The sequence below is a fragment of the Triturus cristatus genome, chromosome 5_1 (assembly GCF_964204655.1).
Source record: "Triturus cristatus chromosome 5_1, aTriCri1.1, whole genome shotgun sequence".
In the NCBI taxonomy this organism is placed as follows: Eukaryota; Metazoa; Chordata; class Amphibia; order Caudata; family Salamandridae; genus Triturus; species Triturus cristatus.
In genome coordinates, this window is record NC_140587.1 from 585,019,709 (window position 1) to 585,032,147 (window position 12,439).

Genomic DNA, 12,439 nt, shown 5'->3' on the forward strand with positions numbered 1-12,439 from the left:
AGGAAAAAAAAGAGGAGTGATGTAATTGCAAGCAAAAAGAAAAAGGAAAATGAAGAACAGGTTGTAGGATGTCATTTTGAAAATAGCTCTGGTGTCAACTGCTATGCAAATGTAGTGCTGAATGTTGCATTTTATCTGGAAAGTTTGCAAGAGCAGATAATAGTAAATCAGGGAAAAAGATTCTGTTCAGAGCTGAGTCTCCTTTTTCAAAAGCTGAGTAAAGATAAAACTCAAATAGAAAGTGCTACTGACATTAGAAAACTTTTAGATGTATGTTCAGGACGAACACAGTTTTCTCAAAATGAACAGCAAGATGCACACAAATTTTTGATGTATTTTCTTCAGGTAGTGGAAGAAGAAGGAGTTCCCATTGACATTTTTTTTGGTCTCTCTTATAAATGGGAACATAGTTGTGATAATTGTTATAATATATGTGGCTCTATTGTTGATAATGAAAGGTTTATTTATTTGACATTGCCAGAGAGTAAAACAGTCACTTTTGCAAAATTAGTTAAAGATGCTAATCATAGCATGAAATGTGGTGAGTGTAATTCTGACATGTTATCAACATTAATTTTAAGGGAATACGGACAGTATGTAATTTTAATGATGCAACGATGTAGAGCTGATGGATCAAAATTGGATACTTTAATAAAGAAGTTTACAGGACAGCAATTATCAATTTCAGGAAAAACTTTTGTAACTGTTGCAATAATTTTCCATGATGGACCTACTGTTACTTCTGGACATTACACAGTTTATCTAAAATGTGAAAAAGGCTGGACACTGTGTAATGATTCCCAATTGATTTTCAAACAACGTTTGCCTTTTGATTTAGCAAATTCCTATCTAATCTTCCTGAAACCTAAATTTTAGAGAGACTTGGCAAGATCTGGACAAAATAATTTTACCATTTTACTGGATTACCATTGCAATTTTGTAGAAAAAATATTTTTAAAATTATCATTTGGCCTAAAGGAAAGATAACCAATTGTAATGTGGACTTTTTTAATTTTTAATGCAATTTTGAAAAACCAATAATTTAGAGATAATCGGTAACTTATGCACATTTTAAATTTTGGAATGCTATTGAACTGCCATTGGAAATTTTTTTCAAAAATGATTTAAAAAATTACTATTTGGCCATGTGGAAAAGTAAGCAATTCTATTGTGGACTAAATAAATTATTCAAAAAATTTTCGTGAACCAAAATGTTACAGAGAATCGGTGAGATCTGGACAGATTAAACTTTAGAATTTTAATGGATTTCCCTTGGAAATTTATTCCAGGAAAAAAAAAAAAATACTATTTGGCCTAAAGGAAATAAAATCAGATGTATTTTGGAGTTATTTGAGATATAATATTGTGATTATACTTCTCAAACAAACATATCAGACGGTATTTTAAAGAAAAAAGTATTGTTTTTAGATGATATTTTTTTAGAATAATATGCATTTCTGTAATGATAAGTTTAAGTGAGAAGAGATTCTGGGCTTTTTTAATACAATCTTTGTGATTGTTAATTTTTTTTGCCCGCTGTAAAATGATGAATGCAATTGCTTTCACAATTAATAGTGAAATGCAATTTATTCTGAAAACAGCAAAAATAAGGCAAAAATATTTTTTGGTAAAAAATGTAAATATGTGTACTGTATTATTAAATGGTTTAAAAATATTAATACTTTTTTCTTTATTTTCAGATCGATATAGAAAATTTTCGGAAACTACAACCATTTTAAAAACTATTTTTTAAAAAAACAAATGAATAAATATTTTTTTGAGTGAGTATGGTAAGTCAATAATAAAAATTGTAGTCTCTCAAGGACTTTATAATGTGATAAATGATTTTTAGTGTTTTTTTTTTAAAAATAAAAAAAAGGTACGGTAAAAAAAAAAAAAAAAAAGTTTTTAAAAACAAGTAAAAAAAAGATGGAAGATAAGGTTGGCTCTTAAAAGAACCGTTGTGTTCATGCAGGGACAGAGGAAAGGAAGCATGGGAAAATCATTCAAAGCTACAAATGTGCTGATCTATTTTGTTGTTCACTAGGGAAACACTGGTCTCCCTATGACAAATTAGACCTTTACAAAATGTGCAATGAATATCAACCTTCCGAAATCGAAGGTTCATTTCCAGAGGGCCAGCAAAAGGAGATTCTCCCCCCACAGATGAAGGGCTCACCTGACCTGCAGAAGAAGGAGTAAGCCCTGCAGGTGATGGTCCAGGCTGAGCTGCTGTGGATGTACTGGCTCGTCTTTCTGAAGAGTTACCTCCAAAAAGATGACCATGTGTCCTTCTGTGTACATCCTGGAGGTGTCTCTTCATGGTGTGATTCCCAAAGGAATACTTCCTGTTAGGATTACCTCTAGAAAGTACACGCTTACACAGCTTGCAAGTAACTAAGGGTGCATTCACCTTTTGCTGGCCTTCTGGAAAAGTAAAATAATCCCAAACATAAGAAGGCTTTACTTTCCTCGCTCTCTGCCTCAAGACAGTGCTGCTGGTGCTAGCCTCACTCTCAGAAGAGCTCTGCTGTTCTGCCATCGTATCCCAAAGACAAACCAGCTCCTTCTCCCAAGGGATCACAAGCAGAAATGAGGGGAATGGGTGTGGTGTAGGAGAGTTCTAGAACTGAAAGTACTTTCAACCAATCAAAAGTTGTGTTTCATGATCACATGACCTACCGTACGCTTACGGTATGCTTACGGTGCGCTTACGGCAAAAAGTACGCATGCGCGTAACAGTCACTCCCCGGCACTTCCGCGTAACGTGCGCGTGTGGCGTAAGCGCGCACGCGACCCACGCGCAGTACGCGCGGCTACGCAAAGTACGTAACTATACGCAAGCAGCGTAGATAGATTACGGGCGTTGCGTAAACCGTACGCTTACCGTGAGCTTACGGTACGCGTACTATAAAAAAAAAAAAAAATCTGGAAATAAATTTTACATGTTTATTTTAAAAAATTTATATAAAATAAATATTTAATGATTTTAAAAATTTAAGCATAGTCTTTATAAAAGGTAAGAAAATTAAATTAAAAATATGTTTGAAAAAAATGAAGAATAAAAAAAAAAAATAGCATTTAAAAAACCTTGCAAATTCACTGAAAAAACCATGGGTTTCACACACGTTATAGTTAGGAATTAGCATTTAAAAAACCTTAGAAATTCACTGAAAAAACCATAGGTTTCACACACGTTATAGTTAGGAATTAGCATTTAAAAAACCTTAGAAATTCAGTGAAAAAACTATAGGTTTCACACATGTTATAGTTAGCTGGACATTTTACTCGTAAAAAACCAATGAAATTGCCCCGTTATAGTTAGTTCAGCTAACTATAACTCGCGCGCCCGCAATGCACTGCTGATGACGTCACATATTACATCACTCATGACATGGTCAGTGACATCACTCATGACATCACTGATGACATCTCAAATGACATCACTGATGACATCACTGATGACATCATCCTTGTGATAGAGTGGCAGACCTCCTCTCACCTTAATATAAGCTTTGATACACACATTCAAAAATAGAGACTAAAATTTTCAAAACAATGGACATACCAATACCAGTTACAACAACCTCTTCAGTAATTCTAAGATCAACATACACATCCACTCATTCACCAACAGTCCTATACAGTCACTCATACATGTACTCACTCATCATATGTACTCATACACCTATACATCCTGTTACATAATGCCACTCATCCATAGAGTTACTCACACACATAGTCACTCATGCTAGAATCAAACATACATTCACCTGCATATACAGTTATACACACACCACCACACTTACTTCTACGGAAACTTACACATACTTAGTCTTTTAAACAATCACTTATAGAAACACATACATATTCATACAGGAACTCTTTCAATCTCTCCCTCTCACATATACTCACATATATACACCAATAGTCACATATACTAGTTTAAAACATATGTAGTTACTCATAAAGACACTATTGAGACAGTCATTCACTCACTAACACACCAATACACACACGCATCCACCCATGCAGTCCTGCACACATGCTCTGTTCAACACATACAAACAGTGAGTCACTCATTCATGCACCTATGCACTACGTCATACCCCCCACCGAACCATGCAGACACTCAGACTAATACTCAAAAAAAACAACTAATAACCTATATAGACACCCATGTAGCTACTCACCAACCCATGCAGCCACTTATACACAAAGTGAAAAAATGATACAGATATTTACATATTTAAATATTACTCACTAAGCCATGTATTCACTATGATACACTTAATCAGTCAGTTACACAATCAATTTTTCAAAAAGAAATCATCCATTTAGACAGTAATATACCCATTTATTCTTCTATCAACCTTGAGATATACATATATAAAACATATTTAATTTTCAGAAAAACACACATTCACTGGATGATGTCATCAGTGATGTCATCAGTGATGTCATTTGAGATGTCATCAGTGATGTCATGAGTGATGTCACTGACCATGTCATGAGTGATGTAATATGTGACGTCATCAGCAGTGCATTGCGGGCGCGCGAGTTATAGTTAGCTGAACTAACTATAACAGGGCAATTTCATTGGTTTTTTACGAGTAAAATGTCCAGCTAACTATAACATGTGTGAAACCTATGGTTTTTTCACTGAATTTCTAAGGTTTTTTAAATGCTAATTCCTAACTATAACGTGTGTGAAACCTATGGTTTTTTCAGTGAATATATATATATATATATATATATATATATATATATATATATATTTATATTTATAAATATATATATATACCCAATTACATCTCTTCATATTCGACCTGATCTGGTTACTGGAAGCTGTCATCTTCAGTGTCAAAGATTTTCGATGACGGTGGAGAAGTAACTGCAGTCATTAAGTTTTCAGGTTCAGTTTTTCCTTCACCACTTTATAAGTAGACTGATTAATCAAATGCCGAAAGTGAGAAGAGTCTCTGGTAACGGACTTTCCAGGGTGCTGGGCAGTCACAATGTGTCCCTTGGTGAACACTACGTGGAAAGGTTCAGCATCATATGGAGCATCATATTTCCTTCTGCGCATTTGTTGGAAAATCACTCAACATCCTTTCTTAAATTTGATGCTCTTTGATTGTTGCCTCTTGTCTGCAAAGGCTTTTATTTTCTGCTTGTTAACCAAGTCCTTTGTGTGAATTGTGTTCCCATTTTCTTCTCTTTTGTTGGTCCATTGAGGTAACTTGGTTGTTATTGCTCTCCCCAACATCAGAGTCACAAGACTTTCACCTGTGATTAAGTGAGGTGTTGACCGATAGGCTCGTAGCGTAGACTTCAATACAGTTTTCAAACTGAGCCTCTCAAGAGGGACACACTGTACTGCTTCCTTTAGAGTACTCCTTAAAAGCTCAAAAAGTCCATTGACCTCTTTTGATGCTTTATGTTCAAATGCTCCAGGAAATCCTAGAATTCCAGACTGTCAAAAGGTGGGGTATTATCAGACTTCAAAATGGTTGGAATGCCCCATGTCACAAAGATGCCCTGTACTCTCTCAATGACTCACTCGTGAGTTGTGGACAAGGGATCTTCAATTAATGGAAAACGTGAGTACTCATCCATGATTACCATCAGATAATGTCCATTATCGAGTGGACCAAATAAATTGATGGCTATTCTCCCCCATGCATGCTTAGGGAGTTCTGACAAGTTAAGAGTATATTGAGTAATATTGGTAGAAAGGCAGTTGCAAAGAAGACAGGCCTTGAGTTCCCTTTCAACCCTCTCATTTAAGTATGGGAACCAAACTCGATCTCGGAGAGCACTTTTGATGGCAACTATATCACAATGTCCAATGTGGGCTGCTTTTGTTACAATTGTTTTCTGTCGCAGACTCTCCGGAATCAGGATTCTCGACCCTCGCAATATAACTTCTTCCTGAATTATGGACAGTTCATCTTTAATGTTTTTGTATTTTTAATATTCACCATCATTGGTGAGAGTTCGAGTTTGTTGATCCCATGACTGATGTGCAAATTTATCTTTCAACTTCAGCATGTCACTATCATGGCTGGTGGCAGTGATGATCCGGGTTAATGAGATAGCAGCTGGTGTATTTGATCTTATAATGAAATTAATGTAGGCTTCAGCTGTCTAGGTTAGAGTTCTCTGACCTTTTATAGGCACGCTGGAAAAATAGTCAGCAGGGTTTTGATCCTTCCCTGGATGATGCACAATGGTATAATTGTACTCTTGTAATCATAGTCCTAACCACTCAATGCGGGGAGGCAACTTGGCTTTTGGATTGCCAAAGATAGGCAGTAGAGCTTGATGATCAGTTACCAGCATTAAAGGCTTTCCATACAGGAATACTTGGAACAAACTTTACTGGCATATGCCACAATATGTCTTTGAGCATTTGGGTTTCTGCTGTGCTGTGCAAGTATAGCTTCTAACTCGACTGCGCTAGTATCAACAACAATCTCTGTATGAAGCTTTGGATTGAAGTAGGCAATTTCAGCAACAGTTTCAATTGCTTGTTTGATTTTCTTGAAACTTCTCTCACATTCTTGTGACTCCTTAAATGAAAATTTTTTCTTCATTAGCTCTCGTAGAGGAGCACTCATAGTAGCAAAGTCACATATGTATTTTTACAGTAACTGGCCATGGTGAGAAATTAGCGCATCATAAAAACATCTTGTTCGGGATCAGCATTCGACAGTGCTTGTACTTTTGCACGATCAGGTGTCATACCCCCATCTGAAAAGATATGGCACTAGAACTTTAACTTTGTCTTGTTGAATTCATACTTGTCTACATTCAAAGTCAAACCTGCATCAGTAAGCAAATGGCATACTTGTGTGAGATATTTATCATGCTCCGTCTGTGTATCTCCGAAAATCAATATGTCATATGTAGGCTGTATGACACGTCGAATGACATCTTGGAAACGTTCTGCAGCTGATGACACACCAAAACGGAGTCTCTTGTATTGTAATAAACCAACATGTGTAGAAAATGTTGAAATGTACCCGCAATCTTCTTCGTGTTCCAATTGATGATAAGCTTTATTTAAATCAACACGAGAAAAAACCTTTGCACCCTTAAGTTGTGTTATCATGGATGTCATTCCTGTTTAAATGCTTTGTTTGCTTGACGCATGCCCACGCCTATGTGTACAGCTACTTCACTGTCCTTTTTGGGCACTACCCCTATAGGAGAAACCCATGACATCGGACAAGTTGAACGCTCAACAATGTCATGCTTAAGGAATGATTAAAGTTCCTTTTCAACAGCGTCTTGTAAATGGAAAGCATTTCATCTATCTCTCTGAGCAACAGTACGGACATCTTCATTAATATGCAACGTTACTTTCATAGACTTAAGTTTTCCCAAACCATGAAACAACAAAAGGAGTTGACTTACTATTTCATGATGAGCATTTATGTTGTAGTTCATTGACATCGGTCCCATAGCAGCAGCCGTACTGAAACTGAGAAGACAGGCACTTGACGCTGTACCTTGAAGCACATGGATGCCTGCTTGCACCGTAGTTTCTTTGTGTGTCGCCACAAATGAACCTTGACTTTTTAAGGGTGTTGATGCAGCCCATGTGTACACTTTGGTTTTCAATGTAGTAAGTCATGGCAATGGAGATAGTTCATTGGATTTCTCTTCAGGCATTAAGTTAATCGATGCACCACTGTCTACGATGAACGGTATCAAGAAACCATTACTTTCAATGTGATCATTGGACAATGTTTGTATGACTTTGGTGCTTTAGCTGACATTTTTCCTCACATATAGCCAGTCCAACATGCACATGTTTCTCTGAGGTAAACATCGACAGGATACAACCATCTTTCTCACTTTTACTTGCTATTGAGGCAGAAGAACTGTTTGACAATGATTTAGATGCCAATCGATTTAGTTCAGTGTCAATTTGCCACAATTGATGTTGCCACTTGGCCTTGTGGATGTGAGTCGAACGTTTCTTCTGGAATACTCTGGCAGCCATTTTGTATTCACACCATCACGCATTTGCTTTTTCCTTCGCTTTAAACCCTGTCACAAAATTGTTCTCTTTCCCACAGCCTTTACAAATCTGTCCAATGGCAGGACATTCACCTTCATGTGAAAACGAAATTCCACATCTGAAACATAACATCTTTTTATGTTGGACATCACGTTGTCCCCTTCAGTCTTCTGTTTTGGCTTAATTTTTATGCTCATGACTGATTCACTCTGGACACCTCTGGGCTCCATGTAAGCAGCTTATCTGTCATCACCCACCTCTGCTCTGGCAGCCATCAGCACACGCTCCAGACTGAGAGTTCCTTTCAGCATCTGAATGAATCTGAGAAGCATCCATCAATAACTCTGAGACAAACCGCTTCTTCATCTTTAAATTAATTGAACTTATATTGTTTGATGAGTGTATCGAGTCTCTCCACAAACTCATCAATGGTTTCACCAACTTTTTGGCATTCTTGATTAAAGGTTTATGTTTCGTAATCATCGTTTGGCACTAGATTGAACGTGAGATTCAACAGTTATTTACTCTGATGGTATGTGATTTCTTTGTCAGTTCTCAGAATTTTCTTTATGACTTCTTTCATACCTTCACCAGCAAGATTTTGAGATACTTGATAACCTTTTTGTCATCAGTCTCTTCAAGTGCATCAACGAAATCATCAAATGTCTCTATTCACACAGTCCATTTATCACCAATATCTTTCTTGTTGGCAGTATCGAAAGGTTGTCATCAGGAACACAACAGCATTGTAGATCAGTGTGGAACTTAATGACACTGCTGGTGGATTACTGGGACTTGGTTTTGTCAACTCATCGGTGAGAGCTTGCGATGTGCTGACCTCTGAATCATCATTAATGATGGCGGGAAACATTACTTTCTTCGTAACCATCTAAAAAGTGTCACTGTTCTGAAAGGCACTCTTTTTTCTTCTAAGACCTGTGAAATTGTTCTGAGCCCCACTCAGCAGTTTTGGTGACTGGCCAATTCAGGAACAGAATGCTCAGTAATCACAACCCTGGACACTTCTCTGTGAGCCGTGTCACCAAGAACTGTGGTACAATGACTCTCTTTAATGGATTTGTTAAAGTCATTTATTTCTTGCCTTCTAATTGTCAATTTACATTTTCTGACACCTAGATGATCTCTGCCTGGTAGTGCTTTTGTTAGCAGAGTTATTTTTCAAGCTATGATTATCACCGGCTGCTCTTCATAAACATTGTTAAATTCTCCTTAAGCTTTAACACTCCATATTGTGTACAACTTTATCTTGTGTGCCAGCGCATTACCTTTATGTTTGGCCTGACCAGCAGGTTCCCGGCCATCGACGTGTAGATTCTTTGCAATGTTTCAGTTGTCTTCAACTGCCTCACAGTGGCAGAAGCTGCGCATTGACTTCAAATGCATGAAACGTTGTTTCCATACTTCAACAGTGACACATGTGGCACACACGAGCAGTATGCTTGGACTATAGCAAACTCTCAGAGACAGCACGACCTTCTTTAGGTTACGTATCCCCTATCTCGTCGCCAGTTGTAGCATCTACCCCAGCCAGAGTACCAGCCCATAACTATACCATACATGGAGCTTGGTATTAAACGTCTTTGTTCATGTGTGTGTAACTGCAAACTCAGCATTTTAATACAAGGTTTCATTATGTTCTGCTCTGACACCTACATTAGAGCTCTCTGGAGTCCCTTCTGAACCAAAAGGGCTCAGTCATAAAACTTGCAAGAAAGAGTGTTGTTGTTAGATTTGGGGGTCTCTAGTTGGCAGAGGTAGGTACCTTTGAACGAATAGGGACCCTTGCGTCTAGTCAGGGTAAGTGGGTACACTCCTAAAATAACCCCTGCTCACCCTCTTGGTAGCTTGACACGAGCAGACAGGCTTATCTCAGAGGCAGTGTGTAAAGCATTTGTGAACACATACAGTAATCAAGTGACAACACTACAGATGGACACCACACAAGTTTTATATAAAAAATAAGTATTCTTTATATAGATTTACCACAAGACCATAAATGACACAAATCCACAAAACTGTTACTTTAAAATGGTAGAATTTAGCTTGGTTCTCTTAGGATGGTAAATGCGACACTCAGAGTTCAATGTACCTTAGATGCGACACGCAGGGCAACGAAAGTGTTGCAAAGACGGTGATGCGTTGAAGATCCGGTCCAAATAAACAAAGATGGCACTTTCTTCTTGATGCGACACGCTTTCCGGTGATGTGGTGGCGTCTGCGGCGATGTCGACTCTCTTCTCCGGCGATGCGAGTTCTTTCCTCACGAGGCGAGCTGCAACGGGCCCTGCAACACGCTTCCCAGTGATGCAGCGGCATCTGCGGCAACATCGACTCTCTTCTCCGGCGATGAGCCGCAACAGGCCCTGCGACACCCTTCCCAGGGATGCGTCGATCCTCTCTCCTGGCAATGCGAGGCGCTTCGGTGGACCTGCGTTGACTCAACGATTCTTCTGCGACCCACTTACCAGAAATGTGGCGGCATCTGTGACGACGTCGATCCTCTTCTGCGGCGATGCGAGGCGCTTCGTGTTGTGAAGCGGCAGCGGCAGTTCGGCGACACGCTTCTGGTTCTTGAGTCGCGCTTCCAGCTCCTTGCGACACACAAGTCCTCAAAAAGTCCAGCACAGCTGCAGGCACTTCAAGAGAACTCTTGGAGAGCTGGTGGGTGAAGTCTGTTGTCCCTGAGACTTCAGCAGGAGGCAAGCTCTTTTCCAAGCCCTTGGAGATCCTTCACAAGGTGAATGAAAATGCACACAAAGTCCTTTCTCCTTTCTTTGGCAGTCAGGCAACCAATGCAGGCCAATCCCCCAAGCAGCACATCAGTTTAGGGATAGTCTCTCCTCAGTTTCTTCTGGTTCCACTCCTCAGCAAAGGTTTCTTCTTGTTCTCAAAGTGATCTAAAGTTCTTGGGTTTGGGTCCCAATATTTATACCCAGTTTTTTTTTGTTCTCTGAAGGCAGAGTGGCCTTTGCCTAGTCCAAACCAGTTCTGGTCAGTCCTGGAGCACTTTGTTTACATGACTCCTTCTTTCCTTTCGGAGTGCAGGGCAGAGACATCAGACTCACCACAGGAGGTGGAGCAAGCATTGTGGAGGGAAAGCACAGCCCTACTCAGGTCCCAGGTGCAACTCCTCCCTCCCATCTAGATGCAGATCTCTCTATTCACCACTGAGCTGACTCACTCTGTCTCCTGGAATCCCCCAGTCCTGTCACTCAAACTCCGGACAAGGAATACACAGCCTAGCAGAGGCAGGTTTGAATGGTTAGACAAGAAAATACCTACTTTCTAAAAGTGGTATTTTCAAACACAGAATGTTCAAACCAACTTCCCTAAAAGATGCATTTTATCATTCTGAGTTCAGGCATACTAAATTCGAATTCATACCATGTTCCCTGAGTCAGTTAGGATTATAAGATGTAATAATCAAACTGCCCATTCTGGCCTATGGAGAACAGGTAGCCTTGCAATAGAGAAAAAAAATGGCTGTAATTCACTATTAGAACATGCCACACACACCATCGCATGTCCTACCTTATACTTACTATACTTACAATGCACCCTGCCCTTGGGCCCACCAGAGGGATGTCTGATATGAAGAAAAGGGAAGGTTTAGGGACTGTCAAGTGGGTGCACTTGCCCAGTCAGCGTGACAGTACCAGACTGCATGCAGGCTCTGCAATGGCAGGCCTTAGACACACTTTAACAGGATGCTTCTGTGGGTGGCACAACCAGTGCTGCAAGCCCACCAGTAGTATTTAGATTACCAGCCCTGAGCACTCCTGGTGCACCGTACTAGGGTCTGACAGGTAAACCAAACCAACCAATCATGGAATCACTAATTCATACATTACTTTACCATAGAGAGCACTTGCACTGTGGCACTGGACAGCAGTGGCACAGTGCCCAAAGCATCTAACACCAGCAAAAACACATGAGGCAACAGCACAAATGGAAGGGAGAACCACGCCAAGGTGCCAGGTCTAACAGTTGTTATATGTAACTTTCCCCACATGGTACAGCTAAAGTAGTAGGCAAAATCATAATTAGCGGTAAGCCAAAGTCTGATGGGGAACCGGCTCAGAAGTGAATAGCATAGGGCCGTGATAAGCCTCCAGAGGTGTCCTGGCAGGCATCAGAGTTTAAGTGAGTAGGCTCACCTAAACTCAGCCAGCAAAGTAAAGCTACCAGAGACTTTGTAATAGCAAAGGAAGTAGCTTTTTACCCTGCAGCTGTCCAAATAGTACACAATCTCTGCTACTTACCCAGCTGCTGGCAAAATAGCGCATAATCTCTGCTGTGGTGCCGGCCACAGACTAAATAGTAGAGATAATGTACAATTTGACTGGTGGCAGGATAAATAGAGTGAAGCAGGCATGGACGAAGTTC

The 12,439-nt window shown here is 39.5% G+C and overlaps 1 protein-coding gene across 5 annotated transcripts in view; it reads right to left on the reverse strand.

Annotated features, from left to right (window-relative positions):
* Positions 1-12,439, reverse strand: part of TRIM55 (tripartite motif containing 55) — a 604,973-nt gene that overhangs the window by 530,054 nt on the left and 62,480 nt on the right. The window lies entirely within an intron of this gene.